The sequence below is a fragment of the Rhinoraja longicauda genome, unplaced genomic scaffold (assembly GCF_053455715.1).
Source record: "Rhinoraja longicauda isolate Sanriku21f unplaced genomic scaffold, sRhiLon1.1 Scf000110, whole genome shotgun sequence".
NCBI classification, from domain to species: domain Eukaryota; kingdom Metazoa; phylum Chordata; class Chondrichthyes; order Rajiformes; family Arhynchobatidae; genus Rhinoraja; species Rhinoraja longicauda.
Genome location: NW_027601328.1, coordinates 174,547 through 188,721, shown reverse-complemented (window position 1 = coordinate 188,721; position 14,175 = coordinate 174,547).

Genomic DNA, 14,175 nt, shown 5'->3' with positions numbered 1-14,175 from the left:
GCTCCACTAACTTCCACTCTGTGGACTGCACCTCCCCTCAACCTGCCTTTGCATTGACGTCGTCGCTCACTCTCAATTTCGCGGTCTCCGCTCCATTTACGCTCAGCATAAAACTTTCCTGTTTATGACACCCGAGATGTCATATTTCCTGAGCATACGGTTTCACCTGGAAATGTGGGTAGATCCCTCATCTGTGATTCGTCTGAATACTGAGTTCTGCTGTCGACCACCCTCTTCGAGATTTAACAATGGTAGAATCCACCTATCTTTACCATGCAATTCACCAGCTCCTCCCATCTAACACGTAATTCTGCGGCATTTACGCAACATTCGGCGTAGTCAAACCACAAGTCGCTGCATCCCCCCCCCCCATTTTTTCCATGGACAACACGGGCTCCGCAACTCCTTAGATAATTCAACCACTCCCCCCTAATTTCCCCTTCAGCCGCATAGATGTAACAGCTTTCCTCTCTTACCTCTCATCTATCCACGTCGCCAGCAGTCGTTCCAAGTGGGAGAGTTGTTCATACGTTTTGCATCTCTCCTTATCTCCAGCAGTGGCAGCTCAGGATGCGGTCTCCTCTACGTTGGCGAGACTAAACCAAGACCATATACATATAATCGTTTCGCCGTGTACTCGGGCTCGGTCCGCCAAGACTTCAGAATCTCCCGGAACGACTCATATTAATTCCCTTTACCAGTTCCATACTGACCTTTTTGTCCTGGTCCTCCGCAATTGCTAGTATAAGGCCATACGCAAACTGGAGAAACTGTATCACATTTTCCTTTGGTACAACGATATACACACCGATTCTATGGAATAAAAAACCGGAAATTGTAAAGCATTTATCCAGAGGTGCAAGCCTGATCATACATTCAACAATTCATTTCAGAAATTTACGTGCTGAGAATCAATCAAAAGAATGGAGGTAAACAGTGCCATGTTGCTTACATTTGCAATGATCGGCAATTGTGAATCGAATGATTGGAAATGGATCAGGGAAAAGTCAGACGTTTTTCATATGCGTGCACGTGGCAAACTATTTCGACATCTCCGCGTTTAGATTCCTATCAACGATATTGGAGTAACGGGCTCATACCCGCGTCATTTTAATTAATGGAAGCACAGGTGACTGTAGATGTTGTAATCCGAAGCGCCAAATAAACTTCTGGAAGATCTCAGCAGTTCAAGAATGATTTTTGGATCATTCGAGACGAGACCCTCCATCGGGAATGAATAATAGAAATTCCATTTTTGGAAATTGGACGCTGGTAGCCTGTTGGTGCAGACAATTGAGGTGAAGTCGATGGGCAGGTAGAGTCTGATAGTGGAGGGGACCGGGAGTATGAACACACAGATTGGTGTTGATATGTGATAAATACAAATGATGGCGATAGTTCGATAATGCAAGGGAAATGGTATGGAAAGAGGCTGGTATTTGATAATTGGAACGACTTAAAGAAGGGATGATGAGGTGATGGAATAGGGGAGGCAAAGGAAATGAGTAGAAAGATTGAGATGTAGGTGGTGTACAGAACCCCAGGGTGTACACGTGGGAACGGGAAAATTGCACCGGGCAGAAGTGTAGCAGGTTACCTGAAATTGAAAAAAAAAACATTGATAAAATTAGATACGGTCAATAAACAAGAATATCAGGTGATATCCGTGAAATTTTATGTTTGGCGTCATCATGGGTTTGCAAAGGTCGGAGTGTAAATTGGTCGCCACCTTATGGGCAGTGGAGGTTAAACGGCATGCAGAGGGATGTTCAAACTGGAGATTGGGGACGGAGGCAGTGGTGCCCTGCAAGGCGGTGGTCTCACCGACACTTGACACCGCGATGTATGGTGCGACATTGCAAGCCATCCGTGTGTTAGTGCAAGATGAAGGAGATGCTGGTAAATCCCTGCCTCAGCATGCATGGCTGATGAGGTCCCTAATATGCTGGCTTAAATAAAGCTTTCCAAGGTACTGTTTCGGGAGCCAATCAGGAGGAATGAACGGAGATTAAATGTCCGGAGAGAATGTTTCCTGCTGAAAGCGGAAGTGGGGAAGGGGTGTAGGTGCGGATGGCGGTGGGATCCAATTGGAGCTGATTGCTTGCCGATCCGATTCGGGTGGAAGCAGAAGGCAAGGGGATTTCTATCTTTTTTCTATCGACATTTGCTGTGAGAATAGTCATGCGAACGATTGAGGATATGCTTTTGAGTCTCAATTCACATACAGAGGGAAACACATTTCTTGAAAACAGAAGATGTTTCCAAGTCGTGGAATGGGACTTCTTGTTTTGAGAGATGATGAAGTGGTCGGAGAAACAGAGAGAATAGTGGAATCTTAGCGGGTGACATGCGAGCAGGTTTAGGCGAGATAGATTAGAAATCTATAGTTAGATATGAAATAGCCGTTCGTAGTTTGGCTCCTGAGAATGCTACAAGAAAGATTCCGAAATTTACTAGAAATGTCAGAAATATTACAGGAGCATTTCAAGGCAATTCGGAAGTTGCCGGCAAGTGTGATGAAAGTTAACATCTCCAGGCGAGTGTGGGAAGCAATACCAAAGCATGTGACGATGTAATGCAGTCAGAGTTTGAATGGGTGCTGGAGCAGATTTGGAACAAGGTCATTTCCACGCAGACAACAAATTAACACACACAGCTGAGGCCCATGGTTACAAAAAGGATTTGCAGAGAGTGGGAGGGATCAAAGTAGAAGTTTCTGTGGTTAGAACAAGTTCTCCAAGGACAGGCGGCTGAAACGTTATTGGAGGTAAACGGACTATATGTTTGTTCCAGAAAGGTGCTCTGAGGCCAAATACTTTATCGCTGGTAGCCAGGTATATAGATTACATATGTACTATTTGCTTTACTTTTTCATTTGTTCTAGATGTGTATCCCGCCCCCACTGTTTCCCTCTCCACATTGCCCCTCTTCAGCTTATTGCATGTATTACCTGCTGACGTCTGTTTCAGCACTGATCACTCTCGCTGCGCCTGCTTATTTCACTTACAGATCAGGCGTCCAATCAAGTTCCACTTCTCACACAAGAACAGAAGAACACAAGAAAATAGGAGCAGGAGTAGGCCAACCGGCCCCTCGAGCCCGCTCCGCCATTCAATACAATCAAGGCTGATCCTACCCCAGCCCCCTTCCCACTATCGCCTATCTTCCCACCCAAAAGAACCGTGTGATCTCCTGGGAGAGGCGAAAAACCGGATAAAAACCCAGGCCAATTTGAGAAAAAAATCCGGGAAATTCCTCTCCGACCCCAAGCTAGGCGATCGAAACTTGTCCAGGAGATTACTCAGGTCTTACTATACTAACAATAGCTCATGTCCACTTCCCTGCCCGCTCCCCGTAACCCCTAATTCCCTTGTCTATTAAAAAACAATCTATTTCCGTTTTAAATTTATTTAACGTTCCTGCTTCCACAGCTCCCTGAGGCAGCGAATTCCACAGACTAACCACCCTCTGAGTGAAGAAGTTTCTCTTCATCCCAGTTTTAAAAGAGTCCACTCTCATTCTAAGACTATGCCCCCTAGTTCTGGTCTCCCCGATCATCGGAAACATCTTTAGCGCATCCACCCGATCAAGGCACCTCACGATCTTGTACGTTTCAATAAGATCGCCTTTCATTCTTCTGAACTCCAATGAGAAAAGTCCCAACCTACTTAACCTTTCCTCATATGTCAACCCCTCGTCCCTGGAATTAACCGTGTAAACCTTCTCTGCACTGCCTCCAGAGCAAGTACATCCTTTCTTAAATATGGACACCAAAACTGCACACAGTATTCCAAATGCGGTCTTATCAATACTGTATACAGCTGCAGCAAAACCTCCCTACTTTTATACTCTATCCCACTGGCAATAAAGGCTAAGACTCAATTGGCCTTCCTAATCACTTGCTGCACCTGCATACTAACTTTTTGTGATTCCTGTACTAGTACCCCCAGGTCCCTTTACGTTGTATTACCACGCAGCTCCTCCCCATTTAGAAAATAACTTGCTTTATGATTTTTTCTTCCAAAATGCATAACTTCACATTCACCAGTATTAAATTTCATCTGCCAAGTCGCTGCCCGCTCTCGTAGCTTATCTATATCCTTTTGCAGGCTTTTTCTATCCTCCTCACTACCTGCTTTTCCTCCCATTTTTGTGCCATCTGCGAACTTGGATGTATTACACTTGGTCCCCTCCTCTAAGTCATTTATATAAATTGTAAACAGCTGGGGTCCCAGCGCCGACCCCTGCGGAACCCCTCTAGTCACCGATTGCCATCCCGAGTATGATCCATTTATCCCAACTCTCTGCTTCCTGTTTGAAAGCCAATCTTCTACCCATGCTAATATATTACCCCTAATCCAATGATTTTATATCTTGTAATAGTCTTTTATGTGGCACCTTATCAAAAGCCTTTTGAAAGTCCAAGTATACCACATCCACCGGTTCCCCTTTATCCACCCGAGATGTTACTTCCTCAAAGAATTCAATCAAATTAGTCAAACATGACTTCCCCTTCGTAAAACCATGCTGAATCTGTCCAATTAAGTTATGTTTATCCAAATACCCCGTCAGTATTTCTTTAATAATGGCCTCCAACATTTTACCCACCGGTCTATAATTTACACTAACCGGTCTATAATTACCAGCCTTTTGTCTACTTACCTTTTTAAATATAGGTGTTACATTAGCCATTTTACAATCCACAGGGACCCTTCCTGACTCCAGGGAGCTTTGGAAAATTATCACCAATACATCCACGATCCCCACCGCTATTTCTCTCAAGACCCTAGGATGTAATCCACCAGGCCCAGGGGATTTATCCGCCTTAAGTCCCATTAATTGACCTAATACCATCTCCTTAGTGATCTTAATAGTGCTTAACGCCTCCATTCCTATAGCCCCCTGTTTATCCATTGTTGGAATATTTTTAATGTCTTCTATAGTAAAGACTGATACAAACTATTCGTTTAATGCTTTTGCCATCTCCATGTTCCCCACCAACAAATTCCCCGTCTTATCCTCCAATGGACCAACATTTACCTTAGCCACCCTTTTTCTTTTTATATAACTATAAAAACTCTTGCTATCAGTTTTTATATTTTTCGTTAATTTACTTTCATAATCTATTTTTCCCTTCTTAATTAATGTCTGTTATTTTTTGCTGACTTTTAAATGCTTCCCAATCTTCTGTTATGCCACTATATCTGGCTACATTAAATGCCCTTGCATTTAGCCGAATACTATCCTTTATTACTTTACTTAGCCATGGTTGGCTGTCCTTTCCTTTACCTGTTTTTTTCTTCAGTGGAATGTATTTTTCTTGAAAGTCTGCTTTACTAAACATAGTTCATGTTTTTGCCCCTTTTACCACTATACCTTTATCTTCATACATTCTGTGTGATAGTGAATACATTCTGTGTCCTCCTAGCACATTTTGATTTTCATATTCCCCACTGAAACCCTGCTCTATTTCCTTCTCCCCTGACGTTATCATCTCTCTTGAAACCTCCCCCCCGCTAGTTAGTTTAAAGACCTCTCTATTGCCCTAGTTATCTGACTCGCCAGGACTCTAGATCCAGCCCTGTTCAGGTGGAGTCAGTCCCCACGGAACAGCTCCCCCTGTCCCAGTACTGGTGCCAGTGTCCCAAGAAACCAAACCTATTTCTCCCACACCCGTCTTTGAGCCACGCATTCAGCTCTCAAATTTTTATTTACCCTCGCCAATTTAGCCGGTGGCTCAGGTAGTGATCCTGAGATTATTACCCTAGAGGTTCTGTTTTTTAATTTGTTCCCTAACAGCTCAAACTCCCTAACATAACCTTTTTCCTCGTCCTATCTATGTCGTTGGTACCGATATGGACCACGACCACTGGATCCTCCCATTCCCACTGCAAATTTCTCTCCAGCCCCGCGGAGATGTCCTTACCCCTAGCACCGGGCAGGCAACACAGCCGTCGGGTCTCCTTCTCTCGTCTACAGAGTACCCTATCTATCCCCCTAATAATACTATCCCCTACCACTACAACATTTCCTCTAACTCCTCTCTCCTGAACGACCCCCTGTTCTATGGTGCTGTGGCCAGGTTGCTCATCCGCCCCACAGCCCCCGTTCCCTTCCTCACAGTGAGTAAGAACCTTGAACTTTTTTGATAAGTGCAAGGGCCGTGGCTCCTGCAGCACCTCCTCCTGGATCCCTTAGCTCTCTATATTTCACTGCTCGCTCTTCAATTTATATATTGGCTACCTTCATGCTACACTCTCTCTCTTATTGCAGGGTATCGTCCGGAGACGTGGATCATGCCTATGTCTCGATATGATTAATGACCCCCGGACGTCTCCTTGATAGGAGGCTTTAGTTCGTATTTCCATTCATGGTTGACCTGTCGATAATCGCCGAAATTGTCTAAACGTATTTAAATTGCAAGCAGTTGCTTTGTTTCTTGCGAATTTCTATCCGGATAAAGACGTGTGCATACCACATTGCAACGACGGCGCTTCAATTCTAACTATGCAAATAAGGGCGATTTGATTTCAGGTAACTGCGATCCGATAACAAATGGGTTTTCAATAACATGACGCCCGCTACCGCTAACAGGAGTGAATTAATTGGCACCTTATTTGCGTCCTTAACTTTAAAAAAAACTACAGACATAATGAGATGCGATATCATCTGATAATTAGACACAACGATTAAGCAATAGTGAAACAACGTTTATTCGGCAAATGCAACTTTTTGAACGTCACGCACTGCAAGTATCACTGTGATTGCGCTTTTCACGTCTTTAAGATTTTTGAAAAATTGAGAACTATTCGAATAGATGCACTATCTTAGCATCAATGTAACTATTTCTGATATATGCAAAAGTGGCAAAATATTTTAAGAAAGATTCACAGAGGCAGCATAATATTTAGGGATTGTCCACGGCAAATATAGAGAGTACAATTCTTCTCTGAAATACTGCAAAGCATCACATCAAAAGCGACACGAGCAAATGCTGTCCTTCGGGAGCAGTAGCAGGCATCTCCCCATTTGAGATAATTCACGAAGTACCATTAAAGTTTAACACTAGCACCAAATTAATGATAGGGTGGGTATATTATTACAAATGTCTGGGTTGGCACTATCAAGTGATTGTGTAGGAGCCAATTATGCTTAATTTAGTTACTGTCGTTGTTATAGCTATGTTTAATATTTCTAGCTTATGTCTTTTTTGCATGCTTGTGGGTGTGACTTAATACGTAATGGGGAGTGTCTAGATGGGAGGAGATAAAACCCAATGTTTTATCAGGTCAAGGTATCGGAAAAACATGTCGACTACTAGCGATTCCTATGGTGGCCGGATGGTAATGCACAACAAGATCTCGTTGAATACCGGATGAAGGGACATCTCTTTGGAGCAGTGTCATCGCCAATTTGTGCAAACTTCGCATTGAGGAAAACCGCTGAGGACAATAAAGCTAATTTTTCTGAAGAAGTGACAAACACAGTAACGAGTAATTTCTATGTAGACGATTGTTTAAAATCCATGTCTATGGAGGAAGAAGCGATTCAAATGGTAAAGCATTTGACTTCCCTCTGCAACAAGGGAGGGTTCATGCTATCGAAATGGATTAGCAACAGCCAGTATTGGAAACCATTCCACTGGATAACAGATGAAAGGAGGCTCGGGAGTTAGATTTGGACAAAGCCGATCTGCCCATGGAGAGAGCATTGGGATTGCACTGGTACGTTAAAAGAGATGTGTTCAAATTCAGAATTTCGATTCAAGAGCGATCATGTACAAGACGGGGCATCCTGTCTGTGATTGGTTCTGTTTACGACCCTTTAGGATTTCTTGCAGTATTCACACTACCAGCCAATTAAATTTTGCAGGATCTCTGTAAGAAGAAACTTGGATGTGATGAGAGTATAACGAAAATCTTCTCTCAGCGATGGACTGAGTGGTTAGACGATCTCGACAAGATCTCAGAGTTGAGGGTGGATCAGTGTATCAAGCCGACTAACTTTGGTTGCATTAAATTTGCACAGCTGCAACAATTTTCTGACGCAAGTGGAAGTGGTTACAGTACTGTTTCGTATCTGAGATTGGAAAACGATGACAATAAAGTACATACTGCATTCTAAATGGGAAAGGGCAGAGTGGCACCATTGAAACAAATGACGATTCCCAGGATGGAGCTTGCAGCCGCAGTCTTAGCTGTCAGAATAGACATATTGCTGCAAAAAGAACTGCAGCTTAAGCTGGAGAATTCTACCTTTTGGACTGATAGCATGGCAGTGCTTAGTACATTAATAATGAAAGCAAACTTTTCTTAACATTCGTAGCAAACAGGGTCTCTTTTATAAGGGATGCTACTAAGGAAGTATATTATTACCAAGGAGAATCCTGCGGATGAATCGTCTAGAGGGTTAACAGCGGACCGCTTCTTAAGTAATAAGAGATAGATCAGTGGGCCAGAGTTTCTCTGTAAACCAGACAGAGAATGGCCAAAGTTTAATCTGGAAACTGAAATCTCTACGAATGGTCCGGAAATCAAGCAATACATTGTAGTGAACGACATTATTAAGGATCCCCTGGTTTCAACAATCTATTTAATTACCTATTTTTCATCATGGGATAAGTTGAAGACTGTGGTGGCTTGGTTTCTTAAATTGAAAACAATGCTTTTGCGGTGGACTCGGAAGAGAAAGGAAACTCTGGCTGCTATGAGTATCTTTGAAACGGATCCTTGCAAGCTGAAAGCCAAGGTTGACTAAGAGATGCAAGTCTTTACGGTATCATACCGGGGACAGTGTTAATGTCGGGATGATATTTCAAGGCAGAAAATGCAGTTATCTCTTTCTGTCAAAGACAAGAATATAAGGAAGAGCTATCAGCATTACAAGCTGGCAAACATGGCGTTGAAATAAATAGTTGCTTATACAGGCTTGACTCGATACTGGATAAAGGACTTCTGAGAGTAGGTGGTCGCCCCAATAAACGAGCGATGCCTGAAGAAGCTAAGCATCCTATTATTCTCTCGAATGATTTTCATATTTCAGCATTGCTCTTACGACATATTCATGAACAGGTCGGACATGGAGGAAGAAATCACATGTTGTTGAGACTTCGTAAAAAAATATTGGATTGTCAAAGGTAACTCCGCTGCAAGGAAGGTTATAAAGAATTATGTTGTGTGCGAGCGTCAGCGAGAAAGAGTTGGAGAACAGAAAATGGCAGACTTGCCTCTAGAAACGATACGACCTGATAATCCTCCCTTCACAGTGGGAGGAGTTAAATACTTCGGTCATATTCAGGTCAAAAGAGGATGATATCTGGTGAAAAGGTATGGTGTGATCTTCACTTGCATGGCAAGTAGAGCGGTACATCTTGAAATTGCATTTACACTGGACACAGACTTTTATGGACAACTAGGCCAATGCTACCATCTGGGCTCTTTGCGAAGGACGATTTGTATGTTAGACGCAGATGGAGGCAGGTACAGTATATGGCGGACCTTTTTTGGAAAAGGTGGGCAGAAGAATATTTACCTTTAATTCAGGAACGTCAACAATGTTTGAGAGTGAGAAGAAATGTTATTCCAGGTGATATCATCTTGGTGGTTGATTGGACTGCACCACGAGATTCTTGGTTGATGGGCAGGATACTGGAGATCATGGCAGACGGAAAAGGTTTTGTGCGTACTGTACGACTTCAAACTAAGGACAACATCTTGGTAAGACCAATAACCAAAATATGCCTCATTCTAGAAGGAGAGGAGACGATTGAAGAATTGCGAATGAAATTTGTACGACAATATAAATATAATGCATATTGTTTAGTTTTTTGATGAATATTAAGCTTTTATAGCTCCTTTTGCTAGCTATTTGTAATTGCTTCGTCATATACGCAGAACGATTAGGGGCCGGTATGTAGGAGCCATTTATGCTTAATTTAGTTACTGTCATTGTCATGACTATGTTTAATATTTCTAGTTTATGTCTTTTTGCATGCTTGTGGGTGTGACTTAATACGTAATGGGGAGTGTCTAGATTGGAGGAGGCCAGCGGGGCACAGAGGTTGTGGGTCAATTTTGGCCTCGGAGGATGGAGAGAATACAGTTCTTTACCACACGCTCGTGCCAGCTACACTTGTAAGAACCACATGGTAATAAACACAAGAATTATGTTCTATTGTTTGAAGAAGAAGTAGTTGATAAGAACGAAAAGTTATGAATTACTCTTTGATTTATACTACATTAGTAAAGACCAATTAATCAAGAAACAGCGTTTGGAAGATTCGTTTGTTACATTAGGGTACGGTGTGTGCATAAGCTATACCTCCATTCCATCCCCGAGCAGTAATAGCTATCGAAGGTGGACTTTGAGAAGGTATAGCAACTGCCATTACAGATTGTCTATATAGAGTATGATAGCAGTAAAATACGTGAGTTGAGTGAGTGGAACGTTCAACAAAGCAGAAATTAATGAAAATCTCTGAACAATATATTAGTCGCCGACATATTATGTATTTCTTTCTCCAGAACTATCTAACAAAAGCACGGGTGAGCATTTTATTGGATAAAATGAAATAGTATCGTTCACAATCACATGTTCTTGGAATTGTACCTATTATATTGATCACCAGGACGATAATGTTTCCGAAATGGCTGAACAGCGCATAGAACAAATGAATGAAAGATATGCAAAAACACGATATTTAATGAAAGGTGGAACCCACAATGGTCCACTGTGGGCTGTTGGTTAGGGGATTTGAAGTTATACAGGCAGTAAAACAAAGTATAACCATAGTTAAACTAATACAACGTCACTTCTTCCTATCTACACACATTTCCGCTTTCAACAGTGACTATTCCCTCCGGAACTCCCTGGTTGACACATTGCTTCTCACGCAAAGCAACCCCTCCTCGGTACCTTCCGCTGCCACGGCACGAAATGCAATACCTGTCCCATTAACTCGCCTTTCGACTCTGTACCGGTATCGCGTCAGGCCGATCAGAGACAGAGGTTCACTTGCACCTCCTCCAATATCATCGACGGTATCTGCTGTTTCCAGTGTGGACTCCGATATATCGGCGAGACGAAACGCAGACTCGGCGATCGTTTCGCTGAACATATCCGCTCAGTCTTCCCTGGCCTATGTGATCTGCCAGTTGCGAAACACTGTAACTCACCGACCCATCCCCATACTGCCCTTTCTGTCCTGGGCGTCCTCTATCGTCAGTGCGAGTCCAAACGCAAAATTCAGGGAGCAGCTCCTCACATTTCGCTTGTGCAGCTTGCAACCCAGCGGTATGAATATTGATTCCTCTAACTTCCACTACCCCTTGCTTCCCCCTCTCTCCGCTCCCTACCCTGATCATCGTACTAGTTTCACAGTGGTCTTATTGATTTTCAATGTCTGTATAACTCGTTATCAATGGACCATTAAGAACTCCTATTTACCTTGATCACCGTTGCTTTTTTGCATATATTTCATTCATTTGTACTATGTGCCGTCAATATACCTTCCCTTCCCCCCGACTCTCACTGAAGAAGGGTTTCGACCCGAAACCTCACCCATTCCTATTGCCTAAATATACTGCCTGACGCGCAGAGTAATTCCAGTTTTTGTGCGTATCTGCAGCGGAAACTAATCGGCCACATTTCCACTTAATTTAGTCCCATTAAATATACATCTAAAGTACTGCATGCGGATCTTTTACTTTCGTATACTTATCTGTATATCATTTGTAAATATCTTTGTAAGCGAAGACGTCAAAATTCCATAAATCAATTAAAATACGTGCGAAGATACTACCCACGAATTCAAGCTCGGTGTTATAGAGGTACAACGACTCAAGTTTAGGTGATGTATTGACAAAGGTGTCTTCCCTTTTACGGCCAATGCACGCCACTGCTCCTTAAATTTGGCGTAACACCCGAGTCCAGTTAATTGAAACGGTCTAGTAAAATACTGCATAATGGCTGATGAGTATTTTTATGCATTCGAACCTTCTGATCGGAAATCACATCATCTGAATATGGTGAGATTAACAAGTAAAATGGTGACTTGGAAATGACTGAAAATACCTAGATGGGTAATCCCTTGAGAATCTCAATCTGCGCGAAATCAACACACTCTCCAACTTCCCCTGCATCAAGCACACAAATAAACGCAATTGTCCATCGCATGTCGTAAATCAGACGGGCGAAGCAGATAATGGACTACTTCTGATTAGACGATTGATGTCTAGATAAGAAGAAGGTGTTCTGTATTTTTCAAGCCTTCAAAAATAAATTATGAGATATAGTAAGTCAATTGTTCACAGTGGGTTTTTTACTAATCGGAAGAGCTGAAGGATTTAAATATTTGAATTTGCGCTGAATTTCCATAGGGAAAACTAATTGGATTTGCTGACGAGCAGAGTAGAACAAGCACAAGTTTCCGGTTTCGAACGGGCATATTCATGGACTTCATATTTTCTTATTTCAAAGGAAAACTGTTTTTTTAATTAGAGTCATTCCAAACCTATGATAATTTAAACAGAAGCGTGGTTTCAAGTCCTCCAGAGGCATCGAGTCATGCAGCAGGGAAACAGGTTCTCTGACCCAACCGTAAGATTCCCCATCTAAGATAGGCGTACTTGCCTGCGTTCCGTGCATATGCCTCTAAACCTTTGATGTCTATGCCTCTGTCTAATGGTATTTCAAATGCTGTTATAGTACCTGCCTCAACTACCTGTTCTGGCCGATCATACCAGATACCCACCACATCTGAATAAAAAAGTTGTCTGCCTACTAAATAATTCTCTTGATACTCAAATATACGTCCTTTGGTTCTTCGAAGGTAGATGCACAATGCTGGCGTAACTCAGCGGGGCAGACGGCATCTCTGGAGAAAAGGAATGGGTGACGTTTCGGGTCGATACCCTTCTTACGTCCTTTGGTTCTTCATTACCTATTCTGGCTGAAGATCTCTGAGAATCCATCTTTCCTTGATTGAAGATCTTCCATCTTATTGGACAATCAGCAGCAATGGATGTGAAACACGTATTTCACCTGGTGCTACTGCTGTTCAATCATTCAGTGAGACATTCACGGATTGACTGACACTAGATGTGCCCAGAAAAACTTCCTGGGAAATACATAGTGCTCCTTCGGAATCCATGTTCATTGCAATGACGTTGAGGTATCGTTGAAGTTCAATAATTTTTACTTGATTTCCATATTTCACTAAAACTTTCTAACATTAAGGTAGACAGAGTAAAGCAGCGTTTGCAGGTCATCCCTACACATTTCAAACACTAAATTAGTTTTCAATAAATTTAATTTGTACGTAAATTCCGTTGTCTATTATGCGAAATAATATCACATTCTATCATAATAACACACCATATGTGTTTCTGGAGATTTTAAAAGGGTAAGGCTCCTCATCAAGGGAGAAACAGCCATTAAACTTGCCTCCTGGGGCGAGGATTTTATAGTTAAGCGACTTGAGATCTGATACCATATAAATCACCAGTACGCCTAAACGCCGGAATGTAAGAATGCCAATCAAGTGACAGCCAATCAGGGCAATGGTCATTTTACTTTCATGTAGTGGGTTGGTAAGAACATCTTATGTCAATTGAAGTGCATCGCTCCAAACGGCTATTCCAGCTGTTTCGACAAACATTAACAATGAATTATCTATAAGAAAATAACTGCAGATGCCGGTACAAATCGAAGGTATTTATTCACAAAATGCTGGAGTAACTCAGCAGGTCAGGCAGCATCTAGGGAGAGAAGGAATGGGTGACGTTTCGGGTCGAGACCCTTCTTCACACTGATGTCAAGGGGGCGGGACAAAGGAAGGATATAGGTGGAGACAGGAAGATAGAGGGAGATCTGGGAAGGAGGAGGGGAAGAGAGGGACAGAGGAACTATCTAAAGTTGGAGAATTCGATGTTCATACCACTGGGCTGCAAGCTGCCCAGGCGAAATGTGATGTGCTGTTCCTCCAATTTCCGGTGGGCCTCGCTATGGCACTGGAGGAGGCCCATGACAGAAAGGTCAGACTGGGAATGGGAGGGGGAGTTGAAGTGCTCGGCCACCGGGAGATCAGTTTGGTCAATGCGGACCGAGCGCAGGTGTTGAGCGAAGCGATCGCCGAGCCTGCGCTTGGTTTCGCCGATGTAAATAAGTTGACATTTA